Source organism: Canis aureus, chromosome 33, assembly GCF_053574225.1.
Source record: "Canis aureus isolate CA01 chromosome 33, VMU_Caureus_v.1.0, whole genome shotgun sequence".
In the NCBI taxonomy this organism is placed as follows: Eukaryota; Metazoa; Chordata; class Mammalia; order Carnivora; family Canidae; genus Canis; species Canis aureus.
Window position 1 is genome coordinate 9,352,694 of NC_135643.1, and position 26,117 is coordinate 9,378,810.

The 26,117-nt window shown below is 38.8% G+C and overlaps 1 protein-coding gene across 2 annotated transcripts in view; it reads left to right on the forward strand.

Moving 5' to 3' along the window:
* The window catches only part of ARHGAP24 (Rho GTPase activating protein 24), a 738,009-nt gene that overhangs the window by 225,912 nt on the left and 485,980 nt on the right, over positions 1 to 26,117 (forward strand). Inside the window, exon 1 of one of the 2 annotated variants that reach the window (XM_077882768.1) lies at positions 11,586 to 11,767. The exons of the other annotated variant lie outside the window; for it this stretch is intronic. The gene's annotated coding sequence lies outside the window, so the exon portion shown is untranslated. Of the gene's footprint in view, positions 1 to 11,585; positions 11,768 to 26,117 lie in introns of those variants that run through there. 2 annotated transcript variants of the gene reach the window in all.

The following is a 26,117-nucleotide window of genomic DNA, read 5'->3' on the forward strand; positions in this document are numbered from 1 at the left end:
TGCTTCCTGCCTTATTTTCCTGCTTTATCTTGATATTTTCCTTTTCTTTGTAATTGGTAGTAGCTTTTTCTTTCAGCGAGGATTTCTCTGCTCCCCCAGGGACTGTGATAAAATAGAGTCTCTGTAATTTGAGTCCTTATCCCCTGTCTCTGAAGTTAGTAAATAAATTTTTGTTATTGTTTTGTTGTTGTTGTTGTTGTTGTTGTTAGCAAAAATAGGAAGCAGTCAAGGAAAAAAAAATCACCTTTTCAGGTCTGGTTCTGGTCCTTTCACCATTTGCTCTCAGGAAAGAACTTGTGCTCTAGACCTACATTGGTGGGACCCACCTCCAAAATTAGATGATTGGGTTGGGAATTATATCCTGTCCCATTGCTCACACCAGAATTGAGGCCCATAATAGGCTGAGTGAAGACTCATCTTCATTTAGGAGAAAAGATAGAGTCAGTTTTCATAAGAAAATCCATCCCAGACATTCTGTTTCAGAAGTCAATATAGGCATTCCAATGTGAAGGTGGGACACCTTTGGGAGAGGCACAAGAGGAGATAGGGCAAAGCCTGTGAGGGAGAGAACTGCTCTCCCATTTCCTCTTTATTTTCAGCGGTCTTTCCTTAGCTCTGTAAGCCTACCCTGGGTTATTTTTGGACTGCTGTGTAAAACAGAGATGAGTAGTGGAAAAAAGATAAAAAAGGAAAGTAGAGGAATTCCAAGGATAGGATCAGAAATTCAATTAGCCATTTGGCTAGACAGCTATTGAAATTAAAAAGTTGTGCATAAGGTAGTGGTATATATATTAAGAACTACCTAATTGGAAAATTGGGCAGCATCATGTTTTCTTGGGTCAGATATAACTGATACCTGACTCAATTGGTCAGCTTTCCGAAGAACATCTTCCTGATTTTTGTTTTTGAAACCTTTGTCTTTTTCCAGTATTTGCCACAAATGTTCATACTGAATGTATTGGCCACTTTGGTTCTATAATGTTGTATATTGGGGACTCATGAAGCTCAAAGTCTCAGAAAGCATTTGGGGAATGAATGAGGTGGGTGTTTCCTGTAGGTTAATGTAGTAGAGGCTTGATGGAAGATGTCCAAAGCTGAATGGTAGGAATAATAAGAGCCTCCATTTGTTAAATGTGTTTCCTGTGTCAGGCACTGTGGTTTTCAGTTCATATACAGTAATTCGCTTTGTGTTCAAAACAATTCTGTGAAATACTGTCATAACACTATTAACTCCCAGCTGGAGAGGACACACCTATGAGATAAACGAGAAGATAGGGGCTGACATCTAACAAATCTCTGGTGAACAGAATGACAATTAACAAGAACCAAACAAGAAAGAATCTATTATTAGAATCCATTACTATACATAAAATGGTAGGATGTCAATGGTCAAGTGAAGAATAGATCATTGAAACAACTGGTGCCAAAGACTAACAAAAAAATGAGTATCTCTGGGCAAAATCCATGGTTCTTATAGAATAGGTGCATCAGTTTCCTGTTGGGAGTTTCTAAGAAGTCGTTTAGCATTGATGCTAGTTTCCCAGTATATTGTTCCAGCTTCTTTGCCCCACCCTTTACAATTTCATTGGATAAAACACCTATTTAGATTCTGGTATATGTGGAATCATAATATTAATAGTAATTCAGGTTGCATTGTATGTTGAACTATGAACTTTGAGCACTTCCAATTTTAAACACCCTCATTATCTCCAAAGGATCTCAAATGCTTGACAGGTTCATGAGTATATTGTAAAATGTTTGAACCTCTGTACTTATAATACACAAACACCAATATAAACATTGTTTTTGCGAGAGCCTTTGTGTGCTGTGATATGAAACCAATGGTCAGGCAGGAGGGCAGTTGAAATCCTCTTGGAACATAAATATAATGAAGATGTCTAATGAAGGACTAATTGATGCTAATAGGAATTAGTCAATTTTAATACTGTAATTTGTTCAGTGTCACAATAGCAATTAAGAAAAAGAAAGAAAGGTTTTAAATCTCTGAATTCTATGTTGAAAAATCCAAGGTTAAGATAAGGTTGTAGCACAGCTTGTTTATTAACATTGTTAAAAATGATGATCAAGTTAATTAAAATTGCACTATAATGGTGCCATCTAGATAGACTCATGACAGACATTTTAATGAGCTCCTTTCAAAGTAGCAATAATAATTAAGTTATTTTGAACTCAGCTCACTGTTTTCATATGGAATCTTTTGTGCACAGCTCTTTTATATCCCATTGGTAAAACTGTAAGTAGCAGGAAATTTAGACTGTGGACTCTAGAAATAGCTGTGGCCCTGACTGCTTTGTGGTGAACTGTGTGTGCTATTTGAGAAGAGTATTTATAGTCAATGTATATTATTCTTCTCTACACCGCTCTTCTACCCTTAAAAAACACTAGTAACGCTAAAGGAGAGGGAAGAGTCTAAGGCAAAAGTCTCCAATCTTTTCTCAATGATTGGGAACTTTTTTCATGTCAAAATATTTAAGAGTCTTCTCGCACATAAGAAGTTGTTTAGTATCCTATTGATTAATCAAAGGTATAATGAAACTCTATGATTTCAGTAGTAATTTTCATTTTATAAGTTACAACTCTGCATACCTAAGGGAAATATTAGTGAGTTCTTGTTTGAGTCTATGATTTTTTAATTCTCAGACAACACGACTGTATTTTATTCATCCTTTTCCTCTCTCAGGATTGGGCTGTTGGTATTAGAAATCTGGAGAAAGGTAGGACCTCATGTTTTGGCAACTTCTTGATAAGTCAATATGAGCAGGAAGTTGGGAAAAAAGAGAATGAATTACCATGTTGTAGATATCAACACATCTGACACCTATTTGCTCTTTACATGAGGATGTTTTTCTTAGAATATACTAAAAATATCTACCTTATAGATTTGTTTTTGTAATTGGAACAAAATAAAGTTAAAGAATGAATGAAGCTGGATATTTATTTTTTTGCCCCTGATTCTGCGAATATTGAGACTTCATATAATGAATAACTAAGGCTCTTTATAGAGTAAGTAGATCTTGATGTTATGGACTCCAGAGTGACAAATGATGTTAGTAAACATTGCTCCATGTAGATATCTTCTTATTGCAGCCTTTTAACTAAATAGTTTATTTTTTATTTTAAAGCCTCATCATTGCTCAAAAACCACACAAAGTTCTGATAAATATCTATAGGTTGACTTATTAAGGCTCATTAGTAGCCTAATAAGAAGTTATTATACAAATTTGTCACGGTGGCATAGGTTGTTACAAAGCTGTGTGTTCATGGACTATTAGTTTACATTTGAGCACAGTGTATTTTGCCCTGGAAAGGGCTATTTTTGTAGGTGATCCCTGTGTGTCTATTAAATAAAAAATGCAATCATAAAGTCACTAATCTTAGCTTGACAAAAAGCAGATGCAAATTTACTATTAATGGGCTTGTTCATATAATATATGTATTACAAAGTTGTGTATTTCAGAAACATAAGTAGTGATTACAACGTCAAGATGAGTCTAACATGGATCAATTAATTGCATTCACATTAAGAGCATAGAATTTTTGTCTTATTGGACATCATGTTTAGAAATCATTTTCCTTGATGGGGCATCTGGGTGGCTCAGTCAGTTAAGTGACTGACTCTTGATTTTAGCTCAGGTCAAGATCTCAGGATCCTGAAATTGAGCCCATCATATTCTGTGCTCTGGATGGAGCCTGCTTAAGATTCTCTTTCCCTCTCCTTCTGCTCCCCCCAACCCCTCACACTCTCTCTTGCCTTAAAAAGTAAAAATAAAATGTATCATTTTGTCTGCCAAATACTCTCAGAATATGATCATCTATTAAAAGGAACTACATGTAGACAAGGCTAATTTAGATAGGCATTTCAGTTCTAAAGTTGACATCTTTCATTAATAAAATTAAAGAACAATATTGCTATAATCTTCTTTCCATTGAAATGTTAACATAAATCCTTCATCTAAAAAATTCTAAATTAAAATTATCTTTGTGTCCAAAATACAATGAGGGACATCATGAAGAATTAATAAGTCATTTTACACGTGGCAGTAGCTTACTCTTAAATATTTGTCTTATAATATTAATTTTTACAAAAGTCTTAATGAAATGTACATTGGTACTGTGATCCTCCAAAAGGAGAGGAGAGATGGGAGAAAAAGTTACTTTTGAATCACTTCATAAGCAACTTAGAACTTCATAAGCAATTAAAGCTAGAGATTAAAATGAAAAGACTTTGTTGATGTCTTAAGCTTTCCCAGTATAATGCTCAATCCAGAAAATATTTCAGTGTTTTCAAGCTGATTTTCAGAAAATTTGATACCATCACTAAACTTCTGTCATTTATTTATAAATAGTATTTTTTCTATTTTTATACAACTCAAAATCAGAGATTCTGTGCAAGGTATGCTAAAAAAAACTCACGTGGTAAGGTAAGTACCTGGACAATTTTCACATTAAATATATTCATTGTCTTCTGGTCTATAAAGCAATGCATTTTAAAAATTTAAAAAAACAAATGAGCATAAAGATAAAATGTCAAAATGTCTTTACATGTTGGTTAAAGTCAAGGCTAGCATCTGTCTAAAGCAATGATACAACATTACCACATGAAGGGTTAAATCTTTTGTCTGTCTCTGAAGATGATGCCAACAACTTTCAGAGGCTAGATATGAGCTGAGAAAAATTTATATATTGTAGCATTATTTCTGCATTACCTTAGAGGAAAAAGGACAAATTTACTCTAAACCTTTTTAATGCAGTCATTCTTAGTGGTTGAATATAAATTTCATGAAGGAACAGATTACACCTGAATTGACTTTGCCTTTTGCACAGTCCTTACATTTGGGAGGTGTCAGATATTTTTGACCTGTGTAAAGGAGCCACCCATGTACATAGCCATTAGCTACTTCCTCAAATTTGCTCATTTCTCCCAATATTGTCTTTCTTAAAAAGTTTCCAAAATTGTGTTTAACTACACTGCACTTCTAATTCCTTGTATAGTACTGTAGTATACACAGCAGTTTAAAAGGACATAGGTAGGGATATGAATAAAATTCATATTAATAATGAACTTTTATGTACTGGTTAAGGCCTAGGCTTTAGTCTTTAGGTTCTGAGTTTCCACCCAGTAGGATCAGTGGAAGTCTCCATCCCCACTGAGCCTCTTACCTACCCCTCATATGATATGGGCATCTTACATCTTCTGCTTGGGAAGTATTGATATCTTCCCACTACATATCTCTGTGCCAATCTCTTACCTAGTGGCTTTAGTCTGCCCCAGAGTTGATGTGGATGGCCTAGTTAGGTTTAATCCTGCTGTAGCTGCAGATTGCTTGTAGAGATGCTGAGTACCCCTTGCTCCCAAATGAGACAGGAGATGCTTTTTCTAAGCTGATCTTAAAACTATTTTACTGGTCTCCCTAAAGGGTGATCACATTATCTGTCATTGTTTATTTGGTTTTGAAATCCCCTTTCTTGAGGAATTGGGAACCATTTTCTCCAAGTTTGAGTCAGAGGACCTTTGAAGGGACTCATGTGATATCCCTTTCAGAAGCATCCTTCTTCCTTGAAAATGCACCAGTATCTTGGGTTGAGGCTTGCATTCAGTTTACATTTCATGAGATGATTTCCACTAGAGCCACTTGCCAGTTTCTTTTCCTGGTCTCTCTGTTCATGAATAAAGCAAGCCAGGCAGAAAGTCCTCCACTGAAGCATCTATGATGAATGGAGAAAGCCAGCATTCAGAAACCCCACATTTGTCCTCCTCAGCCTCAACCCCACTTTAGACCACCTTATTGCCAGCCTAACTTCTCTGCTCTTGCAAAGTAAGCCCTCATAGACTTGCTTGCTACTAATGCTTTTAAGCTTTGAAAAAGTTGAGAAATTTGAGACAAGAAAATAAATGGAGAAGATAATAACTTTATAGTCTTTTTTTGTCTGCTCAATAGCTCATATCTTTAAGAAATGTTCATTTTAATTCCAGTGTAGTTAACACACAGTGTTACATTAGTTTCAGGTATATAATATGTGATTCAACAATTCTATACGTGATGAGTGCTCATCATGACAAGTGTACTCTTTAACCCTCAGCACCTATTTCACCCAGCAACCCCTCCCCCCCAACTCTCCTCTGGTAACCATCAGTTTGTTCTCTATAGTTAAGAGTATATTTCTTAGTTTGTCTCTTATCCCCCCCCTTTGTTCATTCGTTTTGTTTCTTTTTCTTTTCTTTCTTTATTTTTTTTTTTGGTTTTATTTATTTATTCATGAGAGAGAGAGAGAGAGAGAGAGAGGCAGAGACACAGGCAGAGGGAGAAGCAGGCTCCATGCAGGGAGCCTGACGTGGGACTCGATCCCGGGTCTCCAGGATCAGGCCTTGGGCTGAAGGCAGCGCTAAACTGCTGAGCCACCTGGGCTGCCTTGTTTTGTTTCTCATATTCCACATATGAGTGAAATCATATGGTATTTGTCTTTCTCTGACTGACTTATTTCACTTAGTATTATACTCTCTAGATCCATCCACGTTGTTGCAAATGGCAAAATTTCATTCTTTTTTATGGCTGAATAATACTCATTATATATATATGTATATATATATGCCATATTTCTTCATTCATCTATCATTGGACACTTGGCTGCTTCTGTATCTTGGCTATTGTAAATAATGCTGCGATAAACATAGGGGTGCATATGTTCTTTCAAATTAGTGTTTTTCCTAATAGCCCATATCTTGAACTGCCCTTTGGTCATTATCTTCTTGGAATATTCTCCTGGTTTATTTTGAGAATCTTCCAAAAATCACATTATTTTTATTGATTTCCTAGAAAGTTTGTTTGGTAGTTTCCCAAATATTGGGGAGCTAATTATCCCAAATTCAAATCTCAGTTTCCAATTAAAATGGTTTTCTTGGATGCTGTTTAGACCGAGACTCAGAAGTTTACTGGATTCTGTTAGAGAACTAAACTGTCCCTTCCAAGATATACAGAATCCCACCCCCTCCATCAGCTCCCAGAAAAATCTCCTGCTTTATACTTTCATTGGCCATTTCTAAATCTCTCACTATTCTAGAGTTTCCCTGTGCTTGCTGACTCACAATTTCTTTAAGGTAGCCTATCTTTTCCTGTCATTCACATGTCAGCTCACCACACCCTCTCTCCTTTCTCTACTCACTCATGAGTATAGGCTCATGAATTTGGGGCCCAGGCAAAAAAAGCCTTACTTTTGTTGGTAATATGATTCAAACTATTATATAAGGTAGTTATGCACAAAGAGGTGAAGAGTCACTTAGACATATTAAAAAAGTTAATAATACTTATCCCTGAATGGTGATATCATGGCAATTTTTAATTTCTTCTTTTTATGCTTCTTTGTAGTTAATATTTTCACGAGTTAACATATATTAATTTTGTAATTAAGCAAAAAAAACAACAACAAACACTATCTTGAAAATAAATTTAATCATAGGTTTTTGGTTTTGGGTTTTTTTTTGAGGGGGGGTATGATTTAATTCAGGAGTCTAGGGGGCGATGGAGTGTGACACAGGCTACCACCAAAATATGCTAATTCAATAAGAGTATAGTGATGGTTGATACTATGCTTCCCCAGAATCTCAACAGGCATATAACATGCTTCATTTTTCAAGTCCTTGACTAGGGCGCCTCGGTGGCTCAGTCAGTTATGTGTTGGCCTCTTGGTTTAGGCTCAAGTAATGGTTTCATGACCTCACAGGTCATGGGTTGGAGCCCCATGCCCTACACCAGCTCCGTACTCAGCAGGGATTGCTTGAAGATACTCTCCCTTTGCACCCCTGTCACTCTCTCTCTCTCTTTCTCTCTAAAATAAATAAATAAATCTTAAAAAAAAAAAAAAAAAAAGCCCTTGACTGACAACAGGCCTGTGATGAAATTAGAGAGTCGGGAAGGACTGACACCATAGTAGCCCTTCTCTCTTTTATACTTTCTCTTCTTTATTATCTTTCTTACAAGGATTTCACTGGATTTTTTTTTTTAATAGTAGTAATATGTCCCCTTTTCCTGAATCATGGTTTTGGGAATAGTAGGCATGAAACTCCCTCAAATCATATCCCCTCCTTACTTAGTTAAGACAAAAGCTGGTGTTCTCAAAAGGGAACTTCTTCCAGGAAATACAAAGAGAGAACAAAACTAAACCAGGCATTTTGAAATAGATGTGTTTTAAAGCACAGCCTCTATCTTAATACTGAAATCAGATCCTGGCATGTTCCAGTATACCCACACAAATTCTGCATTGTTGGTGAGAGCCTGAAGGAAATGTTAGGGTTTTGGCAGTTGTTGACTATTCAGTTTTGTTACTATGTTTTTTGCCCTCTTAGGAATGTATGTGTTCCCAAAAGAAAACATAACTAAAGAGTCCCAGAATCTGACATTAACAGGCAAGTGGGTAACATGACAATACATTACTCTATGCTGAGGTCTTCAAAGAATCTGGCAAGGAATATGAACACTTTCAGGAAAAACATATTTTTAATTCATATATGTGGTTTTTATTTTTATTTTTTATTTTTTTTCATATATGTGGTTTTTAAAAAAAATTCAAACTGGAAATTTGCATCTCTTAGGTTACCTTCCCACCCCCATGTGTTTACTAGTCTCCTTTGACTTAGGTGCTTGAAACATTAGACAAAGCGATTGTACAAATTCTGGTTGAGATTCCTTTAACTAAATTCCAATCAAAGTGGCCTGACAGAAACAGCATCCAGGGGGCTTTGTCTATGGATGCTCTTTTATCCTTGACTCTGGCAATACTGATACTCAAACTTGTCCAAATGTAGTGAGGCTATTATCTTCTTTCTCTCCTCCTCTTCCTCTTTCTTTCCTTCCTATTGCATTTCTAGGTCCCTAAAATCCCCTTAGTCTTGGAAGCACTAAACTTCTCTCTTGTAAATCTAAGGTCCCTCCAACCCTGCCTGTCTTTTATACCAACTTTCATAAACCTTTCTTCTGAGGGTATCTATGACTTAGGAATCTTCAGGAAAGTTAGCCCTCACTCCTGAATCATTTGCAGGTTTTGTGAAGTGTATCTCAAGCATGCTTTTAACTCAGTATTGAGTTGACTGCTAAAATTCAGCTTTACGTAATGCCCTGGGTAAGTTCTCCCTAGATGCTCTGGGAATCGAATGATAGATGCCATCTTTGCCCTGGAGTCTGGATCAATAACACCAACATGCTCCTTTGGTTAGAGTCTTGCACATCTCTGTTTAAGAGTTTATTTCTCCTTTACGGTTGCTACAAGCAGTATGAGGCATGTCTCCCAGTCCCAATTAATCCAGAACTAAGAGAGGAATAACAGTCTAATGAACAACCAAGCATTTTCTAATTCGGGTTATACTCTGTTGTAACAAAGATCTCTGCTATGTCTCTCAGGGGCTTCTAGAAAAGGAATATGTTGATCCTTGTCTTTCTGCAGAGAAGTGAGAGGGAAAGCCAGGGGCTTTGGTAGGTATACCTCCCCCATGCTTAATCCTCAAGTGAAAAATCTTCCTATCTTTCAGTTGTATTGTCCAGCTTAAGACAATCACATACATCACGCATGTCAATGAAGCTATATCAAATGGAAAGCGTAAGGACAGAAATCAGGAGATGTGAAGGGCAAGGTCTGGTTACAAGGCTGTGTCCAGAGGCATCTCTTAACCTTTGGATCAGGGACTACCCAGTAACCACCCTGAGTTTAATTTCGTATTGTCTTGAGTCTAAATTGCTTGGGGTAATAATTGTTAGATCCTGAAATAGGTTACTGATGTGATAGTTTCCTTGCCTTTTTTAAATGTCACCATCTTGAATCATACTTATTGACACTTGTCTTCCTGAGGCTTTTGAGTGCATCAAATGTGTGCAGATTTCGTTTTGGTTAATTTCATTGTTTTCTGGCTTTCATTTAAAACTGCCCGTTGGCATTTACCTGCCAGGGTGGAGCTGGAACACATAAAGCCATGTGGGTTGATAAAGGTCATTTAGTCCTACCAATTAGAAAATAAACTAAATAAATAAGCTTCTGGTTAGGGATTCCACACACATTTTTATTGTATTTGTTTAGTTTTAAGGATTGAATTATTTTACTCATGAGGGACAGAGAGGTAGGCACGTAGGCAGAGGGAGGAGCAGGCTCCCCATGGGAACCCAACTCGGGACTTGATCCCTGGAACCCCGGCATCAAGGCCCAAGCCAAAGGCAGACTCTCAACCACTGAGCCACTCAGCGTCCCCTCCAACCCCCCCCCCCTTTTTAAAAAGGAAATGCCAAAGGAGAGATGATTCCCCCTGCAGAAGTTAATTCGATTCATTAAAGGGCTGAGAATTCCTCAGCCAGAAAATCAGCTTTGTAGCGGGGCATCGGGTTGGGATGGTGCGGATGACCAGGAAGAAAGACTCCAAGAAAGAAGATAAAAGAGGAAAAAAGAAGTGTCTACATGGGCTTTTATTTTTGCTGTTTCTAAATTTGCACGTGTGCTCCTCTTCCATATCACTGGAGATTCCTAATGAGAACACTCATATTGCGTCTTAAAGAAATCCAGTGATGGGGATCCCTGGGTGGCGCAGCGGTTTAGCGCCTGCCTTTGGCCCAGGGCGCGATCCTGGAGACCCGGGATCAAATCCCACATCGGGCTCCCGGTGCATGGAGCCTGCTTCTCCCTCTGCCTGTGTCTCTGCCTCTCTCTCTGTGTGTGTGACTATCATAAATAAATAAAAATTAAAAAAAAAAAAGAAATCCAGTGATGGTTTTAAAGCGATCTAAAGCAGAGATGTTCTTAAAGCTCTTTGAAATAACGGAGTTAGGTGGCTTTCCAGGTGACTGAGATCGTAGGATCTGGATTCGGAACAGGCGGTTTTGGTGGTGGCGGGAAGAGAGGGGGTTGCATCAGCCAAGATGTGACCACTCTGTCCCTTCTTCCGTCCCGGGCGATCCTGAGAGCTCTCCAAGCTCGTGATAAGGGAGTGCGTGTGCTTTGCATTTCTCTAAGGAGCTGAGGGCATCCATCCAAATAAGCGCCTCTAGGGGTGCGGGTTTAATGAGCCAGGGAATTCTGATGGGGGAAACGAGATTTTTCAGAGGGAGCCGGGGGAAGCGAGTGCAACCTGTGCGGGCGGGTGGGCCGGAGAAGTGCAGGCTTCCCTCCTGCTCGGCGCCCACAGCCCCGGGTCGGGGCTCCCGAGTAAGGAACCAGGGATGTCAGCTGCGGCCCAGGCTCCGAGGAACCCCGGCGGCGGCTCGCGGGCCCCTCCCGCCTCCCCAGCAGCGCGGCTCGAGTCCTCGGGAGCTGCCAGTTGCCAGATGAAACCTGAACCCGGGCTGCGCCTGCGGTCGGCCCCGCTCAGTGGCTCCAGCCTCCTGCGCTGCGCACTCGCACGTTCGCACAATCCCTCTCTCTAACTTCTGCGGCTCTTTGCGCAACTGCTAGGATTTCTCAAGCGCGTGTGGCAACTCGGCCGCGCTCCGGAGGCAGCGGGCGGGGCGCCGAGGGTCTCCGAGGCCCCGGGGGGATCGCGGCGCGCAGGGCGGCGGGGAAAGCCCCGCGGCCGCCCCCGCCCCGCTCCCCCCGAGCCACAGCTGCGGAGCGCCCGGGGGCACCGGGCGCGACACTTCCCCTTGTTGCGGGAAGTACAGCGGCCGGCCCTGCCCCCGCCTTTGCTTTTCCTTTTCCCTCGGCTCGTCCTGGGAGCCTGTGCGCTCGGAGCAGCCGCCGGCCCGCGTCCGTGGAGCGTCCGTGTGCCCGGGCCCGGGTAGGTGAGGGCGCGGGGCGCGGGGGGCGCGCGCGGGGGGCGCGGGGCGCGGGGGCTGCGGCACAGCTGCGAGGAGCACCCGGAGTCCCGGGCCCGGCCGGGGGCGGTAGTTCGTGCTTCTGGCCCGAAACGTAGATGGATTAATAGAAAGTGTGCAGGTCATCTCACCTCCCATCCATCCCTCCCCCCCGCACCCCCCTTCTCTGTCTGTGGCCGCTACTGCCTTGGAGGATTCCCCTAGACAGCAGGCACGCAGAGGTAGGTACCAAGGACGAATTCTTTCACCGCAAGTGCAAAATGATAGGGAATCTGTGAATTTCGAGCCACCCTGAAGATCTTGTTTAGATTTTTTTAAGGAGTGACTTTTTGAAGGCGTTATCCATCCTCTCCTGGGTATGAATAGGTAATTTGTTGTCCTTAAAAGAAATAGTCTGGACTGTGTTTCTTTTCTAAGTCCTCAAATAGAAGGGGAGATACTACTCTAAGAGTAAGATTTCTTGCAGCTATTAGGTTTTCGGTATCCACTGGTACTAGGGAGCCCGGACTCCCTGTGTAGTCTGTGTCTGTTTAATTCATTTGAAATAAAAGATAATCTCCAAAGTATTTGTGTTTCCATCATAGTTTTTGTTACTCTCTCTTTTAAAAAACAAAACAAAACAAAACAAAAAACCTTGGCAAGACATCATCACTTCATCTCTTTCTAAAAAGAGGAAATGCATAAATCATATTGGGTATTTGGGATATAAAAGTAGTAAGGGGCTTGCTTACGCGTAAGTAAAACAATGTGTGTTACCGTGTCTACTAAGGAAGGCAAATTAATTGAAGTCTGGGGATGTTTACAGTACAGTTAAGAGATTTACGCAATTATTGAGAAGAAGATGGACAGACCGATTAAGCACAGTCTGTCCCCTGATTCTAATTAGAACTCAAAGCCAACCCTTAAGGGCAAGAATGGATGTTGGTATTAAGCCGGGCATCATAAAACACTGAGAATTAATAGATTAGAAAAAACCAGAAGACAAGTATAAAGCCACATCAGACTTGCTAAGATCTCGCTCTCCCTTTTATATTTCTTAATACTTCCTCTTCTCTGGGGGGACATTTCAATTTCTAAGGGAGCCCAACAATACAATTCCCCTTCTTGTATTTCTGGAGTGCCTGACCTTCAGGTAGCGAGTCAAGGAATCTGTTCTTTAGATCCATTACTGTGTTGTCAGAGAATTCACTGTAGACATCCTGGAGGACTGAGATATTGGCAAAACTTTAAAATAAATAACATTCCCCTTCCACTCCAAGGAGGTATGTACTTTGTGGAAGACCTTTAAGTAGGAATAAGGGATAAACGATGAGTTTTTTAGATTTGGAATTTAGTTTGAGGTATGTGTAAGGAATACACATCTAGTGTGAGAAAAAGGAAGGAGAACCTGTAATTTTTTTCTACATCTGAAAAGCTGTTGAAACTCAGTCTGTCTTTGGCTTCCAACTGTATTATTTTGTTTTATTACCTAATCGCAGGGATTTGGAATTGAGAGGTGGATGGTTTCTGAGTAAGAATGTTCTTTTGTGCTGTTTCTGCTGGTGAATTTGAACCATTTGAAAACACAACCTGATAGTAAGTGAGGAAAAACTAAGTTCTCGAGGAAAACAAAACAAAACAACAACAACAACAACAAAAAACAAATAGCACTGTACCCTTCTAGACAAGAGTGTAGGTTTAAGTGTAAAAGAGAAAAGCATTCTGGGCTTAATCTCCAGTGGGTTGCTTTCTGATTTTGCTTGGTATGGCAATGGCCAAAGCCCTGAGAATTTTTACTGGTCAGAGCTTTATTTACTGTGTGCTCCTAAACTCTCTAGGATGGAGGGTGGGGGGGTAAGGGAAGGGCAGGAAGGGGAAGGAATGTGCAACAGGTGGTAATAAGTGGTTTGAGTCTGATTACTTTGCTGTCTTGGCCAAAGCCTACTTGATGTTTACCAATAGTGCCTTAGTAGTTTTGTTGTAACTTTCTGGCCCATTCAAGTATGTTTTCTTTTTGGCTTATTAATGCCCGGGTTGGCTTCATAGGGCTAAAAGCAGGCAGAACTGCTGCAAAATCCAGACCAGGCCTTTTGTTTCTGTTTTTAGGGTTTGCAGAGCTGTGGGGTCACCTAGCTACCTGTAGTTATTTCCCCGTGGTATTTTTCAGCTAGTCGTGAAGTGTTCTTTCCTGATGAGTTGAGCTTATGTAATACTGATCCCTTCTTTCTGCCACGTGTCAATTTTTGGTAAAGGTAAGTGCTTTGGAAAAACCATATGGAGAAGGTGGGTAGAGCCAGTGGAAGGCACAGCCCCTCAATTATTCACACGTGGGTATGGAGGAGGTTGACTATAACAAGAACCTGAGGCGTGTATTCTATAATGGTCACATGTTCCTGAGAAGAAAAGCATACGGGATTTAAAATCCGAAGGTGCTTGTTTTACTCTTAAATCAGTGGCCAGAGGATTAACATTTCTCCCAGCTGGAGAAGAGCATTAAAAAATAAAATTGTAAATAGTCAACTTTGCCATGAAGTTAATGCTCTTCATGTGAAGAGTTCAAGGCTCAGATTGAGTCTTGAAATGGTGACCCGCCTGTCTTTGCTACTTGAGCTCAAATTTTATAAGATTATGATGGCTTTAGTGGCTAAGGCAAAGCACATTTGAAAGTGGGGGGATTGTTCTGATTCAAGGAATGTTCAGTTTTCAGAAGTTATTGTGTACATGTGAGCTTTTAAGCAGCATCTACACTGGACTGTGGCATTGCTACAATTTATAAAAAGGACAGATCTAATTGTGTCAATCCCTTGTTCTAAAACCTTTGATGATGGATCCCAGGGTCCCAATAACTCACAACATTAACTCTAAACTCTTTAGTATAGTGACTAGAAGCTTTTCAAAGCCCTTACTTTTTAGTTTCTTCTTCCTGCACAAGGACTCCTCATTGTTCACACTTCAGAATTTTTGCTCATGGATTTCCATTCTCCAGGAATTCCCTTTGCCTGGAAAGTCCCACTTGATTCTTGGTGACCCATTTCAACTGGAACTTTGGGAGAATTTACCCAATTCTATGTAGGAAAGATAAACCATTTCTTCTTGTCTGTTTCCATGGTGTTTTGAACATACTTTGAATAATTATTTTTTAATAATTTTTATTATTAAATGTTACTACCAACCAACTACAATGAGTTCCTTAACAGTTATCTTGGGGGTGGAGGAGCTTCTGTATCCTAGTGCCCAGCCCAGTGTCTGAAACGTATAATAGATACGTGTAATTGTTTCCTTAATAAATGGGCAAGTAAAGTTATAAATGAATAAAGTACCAGTGGACTGCAATTCACTTCATTTTCCAAAAGTGACAATGCTACGAAATATAATTCGCTTCCTAGATCAACCCACACATGCCTGTTTAATTCCTATGATAGATAAAATCTGTGCTTTTGAAATTATAAAGCAAAAGCAAAGCAAAAAAACTACTATGGAATCATCTTTTTCTTTTGAAAAACCACAAAATATACTTGAGTTTAAAGATAATGGAAACAGTTTTAATAGATATGCGTTTTTCACAATTGTTTTTTATATTATACTATAAAGTCTTTAATTTATCAAATCCCAGTGGGAGGTCCTGGGTTTGGCTGTGAGGAGTAATAATGGAATTAAATTTGGAGACTCTGCTGCCTGTGGATGGGCAATCATTTTAATTAATCAAACAAAATAGAAATACTAATTTTGCCTATTTAATAATTATCTTGAGTGCTAGTGCTTGGAGGAAGTTGGATTTAATTAAAGGAGAATGTGGAGGTGGATGGAGAGGAGGAAATTCAGAGGGGCATCTGTTTTCATGTTACTGATTTTTTATTATATTAATTTTTAAAAAGATTTTATGTATTTATTTGAGAGAGAGAGAGAGAGAGAGAGATAGTGACAGAAATAATGAGCGAGGGGGAGAGGGATAAGCAGGCTCCTCACTTAGCGGAAGCTAATGTGGGGCTTGATCCCAGGACCCTGGTCATGACCTGAGCTGAAGGCAGATGCCTAACTAACTGAGCCACCCAGGTGCCCCTATTGATTTTCTTTTCATCTCATTTGAGCACTTAGGCAAATCCAGAGTTTCTTCCTGAAAAACTTTGTCTTACTCTACAGTTATTTCTGCTGCCTGTCATGTAGAAGGTTATTCTCCATTGAACCAATATACAAATGGACTTGTTTCATGTTCAGAGCAGTAATACCTCTGTCACTTGCCTACCTGTACTGTTTAGCTCATGGTTTGTCAATTAAGAATGCATAATGCTTGTGTTTTAGTCACCAGTCAGGGACCTTAAGCTCAAATTGTTCCTTATATAATATCTTTGAGAAGAGTAGAAGAGCAAGCATTGATATTTAAGAGTAATAGTCTACTCAGTTTCCTAAATCTTCCATGCTCTCTATTTTTATCAAATTATATGACCAGAGGCTTACCTATCCCACTCACATTACAACACCTGTTTGTTACATTGTCTTCATCATGCTAGGCTATAATGTAGTGCTCTAGATTTTACCGAGTCAACATAAAAGAGGTGGCATGCAAAATACCTTGGCACTTTTTGTTATGTATTTCAATATTCTTTGCATAAAGATCTCTGTAAATTCATTTTTGCTTTTACTACTTTAAAAACTGTGTCTCTTATGATTAACTAGTGTTGTTTCTTTTGTTAAAAGAAAAGAGACTAAGAAATAACCATGTTTCTCATTTGGATTTGTCACACAAGAAACTCAGAACTAAATTTGATGCTTACAAGAAGACCTAGACAAGGCTACAAGTAACAGTTGGCATTCTTTTATTCACCTATCATACCTATACCTTTTAACTAAGTTAACTCAAATCCATTATGGAAATACATTGAATTACCTTCATTTTGTATATGTTTCACCCTTTTTTAGATGTGTAGTTAAGTATTTATAAGTCTCTATTTTGTAACTTCAGTTTAGTATTTTAGAGCCAATAATTTTTCCAGATCTTGTGTGTGTGTGTGTGTGTGTGTGTATGTGTGTGTGCGTGGTTCCTAGAAACATTCTAGGTACTGTTTTTGTACTCCCTGGATAAAATAGACTTGCCCCAAATGTTACATTTCTTGAAAAACTTAGAGGAGGAATCATGTCTGAATAATTTTGAAAATCAGTATTTAAGGCCATACATGTGTGTTTCTTCAGTACATGTATCACAAGTGTATACAAGAGTTCCCTCGGAGATTTCTGAGAAACAGAAAACATTCTTTTTGTTACAAATTAAATCTATCAATAAATTGAGGCTTATCCCTATGTAATTGCGGTTGCCCCCCACATTGGGTTTTCAGAAAACAAAGTAAGTTTTCCAACTTCCTGGGGGAAATTGTCCTGAATTTTTTTTCTTTCTTTGAGTCTCACAGACTCTCATAGTGATAATCACTCTAATGAATTAAGTACCTACTAAGTACCAAACACTCCACGAGTTGTTTTTACATATATGACTTATAGTTCTAGAAGAAATTAGAAGTGATTAGTAGTTCTAGCAGTAACATCTGTTCTATTTATTTCAGATATTATTATCCCCATTACCTGAGAATGTTTAGGCTTGGAGAGATAAAGAAGCTCACCTAAGGGAACATAGAAGGGAGAGAGTCAAGAACCCAAATCATATCTATCTAAGTCCAGATAGCCTGCTATTTTTACTATATCATCTTCCTCTTTGTCCTTTTCTATTCTTAATTTTAAAGTATTAAAAGTCTGTGTGTTTTATGAGTTTGATGTACAGTACGGACTACGGACCTTGTTCTCAACATGATCTCCATTAACTCGCCTTGGTACGTTCTTATGGCTTTTTCAGGTGACAGTATCTTGTGCTGATGAGTTGAGGTCCCTGGGGGGAGTTGCCACTATTAAGGTTCTCCTGTGAGGAAAGAGATTCCAGAAACCTTTTAGACTGGTAACTGAATCAATTTACGATCAGCCTGACCAGACTATTTTCTGGTGAGAAGTAAATAGAAAAGGTATGATCCATGGGGTTTCACTGATCTATCCCTATTACTTAATTCCCATATGTGGGACATAAACCCCAGGAACTCTGTGAGCAAGAGGTGGAGGTGGAGGAATGAGAAGGAGCAAGTGGTCCTTGGTCAGAGGACTGGAGGCCCAATTTAAGAAAGCTGAAATACAGCATGAAAGGATGATTTTCTTGGAGGGAGCAAATGAGAAGGGGAGAAAAGTTGAGTTAGTGGTGGTAGTACTCACTGGTCACACAAAAGTGAAGTGAGCAAAGGGGAAGTGATTTCCAAGCCAGTCTTTCTCAAGGAGGGACATTCACTACAGGGCCTGTGTTGAAATGCATCTCCTGTTTGTGAAGATACAGAAGAGACTGCTCCATCCTCCAAAGAAGACCAAAGGGTCACCTTTTAGTGTTTCATTCATTCAAACATGTTTCCCACATGATGGTTTAAAAATTTCTCACATGAAAGAACTTCTAGAAAGAAAAGATGAGCCAGAGAAGTCAAAAGAGCCTGATGTTATCTTGTTGCAACTTCATTTCATAAATCTAGAAATAGCCATATGAGTAGCACCTTCAGAGTTTCATTTGGTATTCAAACCTCATAAAGATTCAATTGTAATTGTAAAATAGTCAATGCGGTGTTGATGATTTTATATAAAGGCATCTACGGGGTATCCAAAAGGACTCAGCCTTCTCACAATTGTGATTTGCTGATTAAAGACTTCATCTTTTGGTAACAACTTATCATTTCATCACGGAAAAAAAGAACTTTTCTGTATTTTTGCTGTTAGGTTCAAGGTGGCAGATTCCATGGCAGAGCCTTGGTTTTTGGTTCCTAGAGACAGGTGGAAACCACAAGGAATTATGTGCATGAGGAGTTCTGAGAACTTTTGCACAACAGGTGAAGCTGCCAGAGAGGATGGATGGGAGAAGGACAGTAGCAAGGTCCTAGGATAACCTGATATCCTCAGAAGCCAAGGAATAGAGAAAAGGCCAATCCAGAGACAACACTGGGACTAGAAGCCAAGGGAAGGGAGGCTCTGTATGGTGTGGCAACTGAGAATGTGGTCTCTGTCTGATAATAGATAACAATTATTGGAGCCTTACTATGTATAGTCATGCCAACCACTTGTGGTAGGTCATCATCCCCTTTAATTCTCACGGCTGCCACTCGAGGAGGCCCTGTTATTATTTCTCTTTTATAGATGGGAAAACTGAAACTTGGAGAGGCTTAGGAACTTACCAGAATCACACAACTAAAGAGTAGAACTGGGTTTCAAAATGAAAATATCTCACTCTGAAGGAGAGATCTTTGCCATTATGCTCTGGAATTCGTTCTCTGTTCCAACATGGCTCTGAAAACGCACCAACTTTGTGAGCTTCGGCAGGTTGCATCATCTCCTTGAACCAGAGATTTCCACTCTATGGATATGGGCATTTAATAATAGCCCCTTAATAACGTTATTATGGGTTTTTAATTTATGAAGTGAGCAACACTTGTAAAGAGACTGGGAGGGTATCTGGCACCTGGTATCAATGCATGTTAACAGTTGCTATTATCAAATTAAATGATGAACATGGGAGTCCTGAGCAGTATTTTTCAAACTGTGGATTTTGATCTATCAGTGTTCATAAAATCAAATTAGTGGTTCCTGACCAATGTTTCTTTTTAAATGAAAAGGAATAGAAAAGGATGGAATGGAATGGGGGAAAAATCAGGATTCGTTATATATACTAAAAGTAAGAGTTTCAAAAAATAAATAAATAAAAGTAAGAGTTTCATATGTTTTGATTTCTGTTTTGTGTTGTGTGTAGGTGCATCTTGCACACTGGGTACAAGTGAAAAAAATACATTTCTGTTTACTAACTGCCAAAAAAGTATTGTAAAAAATCCTTTAAAGCAGCATTTTTCAAAGTGTGGCCCGGGAGCCAGTAGCATCAGTTTCACCTGGGAACTTATTAGAACTGCCAATTACGGAGCCCCACCTGTGCCCATTCATGTGTGTTTTAACAAGCCCTCTAGGTGATGAAGGATGATTCTGTATTCAAAAGTGGTATTTGGAATTCATGAAAAAATTAGATAAGGCTATATGTAAATTATTTAAGAATAGCTAAGAGTACCTGTTGTATTATACTGGCTAGGGATTTAAATTTTCCACAGAATGCCATCCCGTGTTATATGACTTGTTTTCCTCAATTTTTTCTATGCTGTCTGCTCACAGTGTAGGTGGCTGAGTCCCACGGACATCAATTAGTTTGTATGTAGAAGGACACTAAGTAGTTAGATAACCATACTTTCTTCTAGCACTACAAGATTAAAAGGTAAAATTCTTTTTTTTTTTTTTTAAAAGGTAAAATTCTTTTGAGTAGCCCTGAGCCTTGAATATCTAAGTTGTGTTCAATTTGAAACAGTTTAATGATAATAGTCCAGATGCCTGAACAGCTGCAAAGTTAGGAATTAAGAGCTCATAAAAAACTGCACTCAATATTTTACTAATTGAGATATTTATTTTGAAAAGCACATGCAGACAAGAAGACATTGACAATCTAGTTAATGTAAAACTAATACTGATGATAAAAAAATCCTTTGGGTAAAAATGAAAATGATAGTAATTTTTATACTGGAATGTTTTTCTCCTCAAAGGAAAGAGTGAAATAGTTTAAGATATTTATTTATTGAATGCCATGTTACTGGTAAGAGAGAGTGGATGCTATTGGCTTGACCAGTCTTTATTCATTATTGTGTTTAATGTAATTTACTGTTATATTTGCTTTTGGGTTGGAGGGTGTGTGTACTGTAAGACTTAAGAATATACTCTTTGAAACACAGCATCCAAATTCACTAGAAAAGACTTGAGGACTTTCTTTGACATTAAAAAAATAAATATTCCTTTGGATTTTTAAAAATTTCTTTAAACATTTTTTCCCCTGGATTTTTTAAAAAGTAGCTTTTCAGTGGGTCCCTATTATTAGCATTTAAAAAGTTTTTAGTGATGTGTGAAAGTATTTTTCGAGACAAAAGTGTCAGGGAAAACGAAAGTCTACTTTCTGGCTCACCACAGGTGAAATTTCATATTTAATGGTAGCTTAAGAAGTATTTCCAAAGATCCTTTCCTGCTTTGTGTTCTGTGGTTAGAGAAGAGTGGGAGCGGAAGAAAGAGGGGAGGTTGTGGGCTGGATCCTACTTCTGGTATTAATTAGCATCTATGAACTCAGGCAAATCATGTAGCTTTTCTGGACTTTAGTGTCCTTCTCTGTAAAATAAGAGGATTGGAATAAATACTTTCTAAGATTGTTCCAGCCTTGAAAAAGTTTCTGTCACTATATGGTCATGTGTTCCTTTTGAGCAATTCTGGTGAGGATATGGCTATGTATGGCTATGTGTACATATATTAACAGGTCCCAAAAAGCAGATGTTTGACTTTATAGAGGAGTGAGGATTGGAAGCCTTATAAATTATGTGACAAAGTTTAGCTTGACCTTTCCTTGATAAATTTCATGTACCACTGGGCTAGTTTTCATCAACTGTGGGTTTGGGGGCATGGGTAATACCACTCGTTAGGTGGCATTTGAAAATGCATGAGGGTGTTCTTGGTCATCACAAAGGTTGAGTGAACTGGTATTTAGTGCCCAGAGGCCAAAAGTGCCACATGTCTTGTAATGTGTGTGATAGTCCCTCACTACAAAGAAGCTTCCCTCCTTGAATTGCAAGAACGTTCCCATTAGGAACTAGCAAATGAAGTTAAAGGACTAGTTTTAACTCCATATTTTATAAAGTCTTCTGGGAAATTGGAAATGAAATTTTGTATACTTTTTGCGGTTTCAGTAACACAAATGCAAAACAATATCTATTCTTAGATGACAACAGGTGTTTACGATGCATGGGAAAGAGTGCCTCCAGCTCCCTCCACTATATATTGACTATGCAGTAAGAAAGGCAGGAAAAACCTCAGCTTTGTAGTACGGTGTGCAAATATAACTTAAAAACATACTAAGAATAGTTTTTTGGGTGTGAAGTTCCTCCTGACAGCCATATTTTTAATGAAATGGCTTATAGAAGTTTCCATTCAATATAAGTAGACATTTCTCTTGTCCAAATAAATGTTCTGATTAAGGCAATAAATGCATAGATTTGATTCTCTATGTTGAGAAATACCACCTGCCTAACAGTTCTCTATATGTTGGTGAGTGACATTAGGACTTCTGGTTCCCTGTCTGACTTCTTCTGTAGTTGGGTTGACTTTGCCATATTCCAGGTCAGATTAAGGATGGAATCCATTTAGCAAGAGTGACTTTTCCAGGGCAGCCTCAAGAACTTTGGTAACGTTTTCAAATTTAATGTGAACTTTGCTTTGGAAGTACTTAAATCACAGGATCAGTTTATTAAAATTATTTCATCTATTTTATCTCCTTTGCTTGTCAAGTCCTTGGTTTTTTAATGCGATCTGTATACTTTTAAACTATTGCTTATATTCAGCTCTTAGAACTGTGACTATGTTGGATGGATAAAACTGTTGTCTAGCAAACCAAAGCCAAGCTGTTATTTTCCAGGAATGAAAGGGAACCCCTACTTTCCCTCCCTTTGGCGAATCTGGGACTTAATACCTGTAAGAAAAGAGGGAAAGGGAAGGGAAGTTGAAATGTGTAACTTCCCTTTTCCTATAAATTTGGTAAAAATGTAGACTTCAGGGGAAGGTTGAAATTACAGAATTAAAAAAAAATCTTTTTGGTAATCTTTCTTTTTTTTTTTTTGTTTTTTTTTTCTTTTTGGTAATCTTTCATGTTCATCATCCATGCTAGGCCTCCACAATTAATGTTACATTCCCCTCAGAATGAATTTTTTGGACAAAGGCCCACTTAGAAAATAGCTATAACCATTTTACTTCAAACTCAATATGGAAAGTGAGTTCAGAGTGATGTAGGTGATTTGTGTGGTTTGCCTCCCAATTCAGTCTGGACAAGGCAGATGAGGCTCTGGAGTTTTGGTGACTGATTTTCCTACCACACTGCCCTATTCCTCAGAGGCCTTCCACACTTTGGGTCCTGGAGACAACTAACTGCAAATGCTAGCCTAAGGCAGCCAATGCATACAATGAATCACCTCCTCTTCTCTGCAACTAGAAGGGTACTTACTAGTGTACCATCTGGCAAAATAGAGAAAACAGTCACTCATGGGTGTTTGGTGTTTGGTTGTTTAGGTGAGGAATTGTGGCTGAGAAAAGTACAAGTGAATCTGTAACTACAGTTTTTTTTTTTTTTTTTTTTTTTTTTTTTATTTATTTATTCTCGAGAGACAGAGAGGCAGAGACATAGGCAAGGGACAAACAGGCTCCCTGTGGAGAGCCTGATGCGGGATCATGACCTGAGCCAAAGGCAGACACTCAACCCTTGAGCCACCAGGTGCCCCTGTAACTACAATTTTAAAAAGTATTTTTGCTGAGCCTAGATTAACCCTAAAGGCAGCTGAAAAATATAGCATATTAAAATCAAGGTGTAATTTATACTATTTTCTGGTTTTAGTTACATTTTAAAACCAATTCATTGTAATAATATTAATTATGTTGAATCCACCTAATATGAATGTTTTCTCAACACACTGTAGATTTTCATTCAATTCAGTCTTCAAACCATACTACTGCTATACATTCTTCTCTTATATTATGCTGTTCATATTTTTAAGAAACCATGAAGTAAGCCTGATGATATTAAATAGTTAAAGGATTTCCTGCAGAAATCAAAAACAAGAATTAACAACAACAACAAAAACTGGTTAATCTCTTTAAGCGCTGCCTTACAGAGTCAAATAATCACTGAAGGTGAGCAAATGGTGGGGGGAAGAGGCTTCCGTTCCTGGCAACTGCTGTGTAAGGCTGAGAAACAGGGAGCCTTCTTTCTGTGCCTGCTTTTATTATCTCTCTGTTTGCGGTCCCATCCTCTACTGTTTAATTTGTGGAACATTCCAGGGAGTATCCTTAGCTTCCCTGACATGAGTCTGGGACTGGGGCTTGATGGCTCTGAGGGACTCCTTTCTGAAACAGGGAAGGACAAATAGAGCCAGTTGGCTGTGTAGCACATGGCTCAGCTGGTTGAGACAGCCTTTTCAATGGGAGCAGGTGAGATCTTTGCCATGGAGCCATGGGATGCCAGAACATGCTGCCCCATGCAGCTTTGCAGGTAGTTCTGAAGAGTGTAGGATGCGATCTCAGGAAAGTGGGGGTTACTGCTGTATCTCAAAAGAGAGACTGCTACATGCTTAGACTTCCTTCACATGTCTGCATGTGGCTCAGTGGTATTACATCTGGGACTTTGCTTCTGATGTATTTATTTTCAAGCACATTAGTGGCTTGTGAGGGGTAGTTCTTGTTTGGTTAGCAAATAACCCTCTCTGGACAGATGTATAGGAATAATAATAGTGGCATACTTTATGCTGCTGTTTTCTGTGTGTTTGATGCAATAAAGATTTTGTTCATGTCTTAGAGCTATGAAATAAAATTGTATCGAACTATTTTGTGAAAATGCCAAGCAATTAGCGGATGGTACCATTAATGAGCTGTATTATTAACGTGAAATGCTAAAATAATTCAGAAAGAGTAAATGATATGTAAAGGTCATATTACCCTGATCCAGGAGGGGGTGGGGATGGAGGAGAGGTGTAAAGAGAGAGAGAGAAGTAAATACACATGTGAGGCTAAGGGGGAATGGACTGAAATTGCTGGTGATGTTTCCTCGGAGTCTGGGATATGCTGCATTAGAGCTGGTGCTGCCGTTTGTCAAGGTTGTCAGGGAACAGATCCTGTGACTGCTTAAGGGACTGGAGATTGATCCCTGATACCAATGTTGACCCATAAACTGTAACCAGAATAATTAGGGCTGTGTTTACAGACTTGGGGATAAGCAGCAAATGCCCCTGGTAACTTATTTCCAATGGGCCAAATTAAATTTTTATCTTAAATCTTGGCTTTGATTTGAAACAAAGGTATTAGCTGGGTTTTTGTTTTGAGTCAGTGGTTCCTTACCTTACAACTTCCTGCTATTCCACTGTGAAGTTTCCAGAGAATTCTCTGTAGAATGCATTCACATAGGAATCTGTCTACCTGCCTGCTTTCGGAGAGACTGAATTCTGTGTGGTGGTTGATTTTAATCAGAGGCAGGGAAGCCCTATTATTTTTTGACGATTAAGAACTGTAGTAAACAATTCATAGGATGTTTGGCAGTTTGAGGTGAGTTCTTAACCTGGCAGCCCCAACTCCTATTAGAACCGTATGTTTGCCTCTGTGGCCTGAGTGTAGCCCTCTGTTTATGGTGAATAAACGGCCACAAACGAGTCTACAGCTTGTTTGAAAACAATTTTTTTTAAAAGCAGAACTCGTATGAATTATATCATAAAATTCCTCATTATTATATAACTTATTAATGAATTTTTTCCCCGTAGAGACCGTCTGATAGAATTTTGAGTCTCAGATATTTTAATCTTTATGTTTTTAGGCCAACACAAATGCTTCTTTCTGCAGACTGCAGTTTACCTTTTGTTAATAGGTTTGTTTATTTTAACGCTTTTCTGATATTCAAGCATGATTGACTTTTATTTTTTCATTTATGAGTGGTATTTATGAGTTAGTGCAAGACTTGGTATTCTGGGTTGATCAATTATCCTATTATCTTGCTTTATTCTCTTCAAAGTTTTGACTAAATTGTGCATGATATTAAATGTCTTGGGCTTTATTACATAAAAATGCTTTCTTAGACTAATTTTAAGTTGCTAATGTTTTCATAATTAATGGCTTTTGAGATTATAATTGTTTATTTTTTAGCTTACTGATGATTAGTATGGTACATTTCTTCCATTCAAAGCAAGACTTTAGGAAAATAACAGTTCTGTTCCTCTTGTTTCTTCTATTTTTTTTGTGTTTAACTATAAATATCAGATTCATAAATTATGACTACAAAAAATGGTAATGGAAACATGTCTCTCCTGCTATTAATTACCACTTATTGTTCTGTGACTTTCTTCCTCATTTAATATTAATAAGTCAACCAGGCTTTATTTCAGTTCAGGTGTTATCTAGAAATCACCAGGACTCCTAGAGTCTGTTCACACCCACATGGCTGCCTAGAAACTAGACTGAAGAGAGCAGTGATGCTGGGCAAAGGTCCTGAGAGGTATTCTGAGTGGATTAAGTCTTACTGGGGTCTTGGAAGCAAAATTTTTCATCTATACTTTGGTTATAAATCTATCTTTGCTTCTTGGCTTAAGGAAAACACTGGCCAGAGTGCATTGTTGACCAGAAGACCAAAGATTCTGTCTTGTCATGACAGCCTTTAACTCCTCTGAGCAT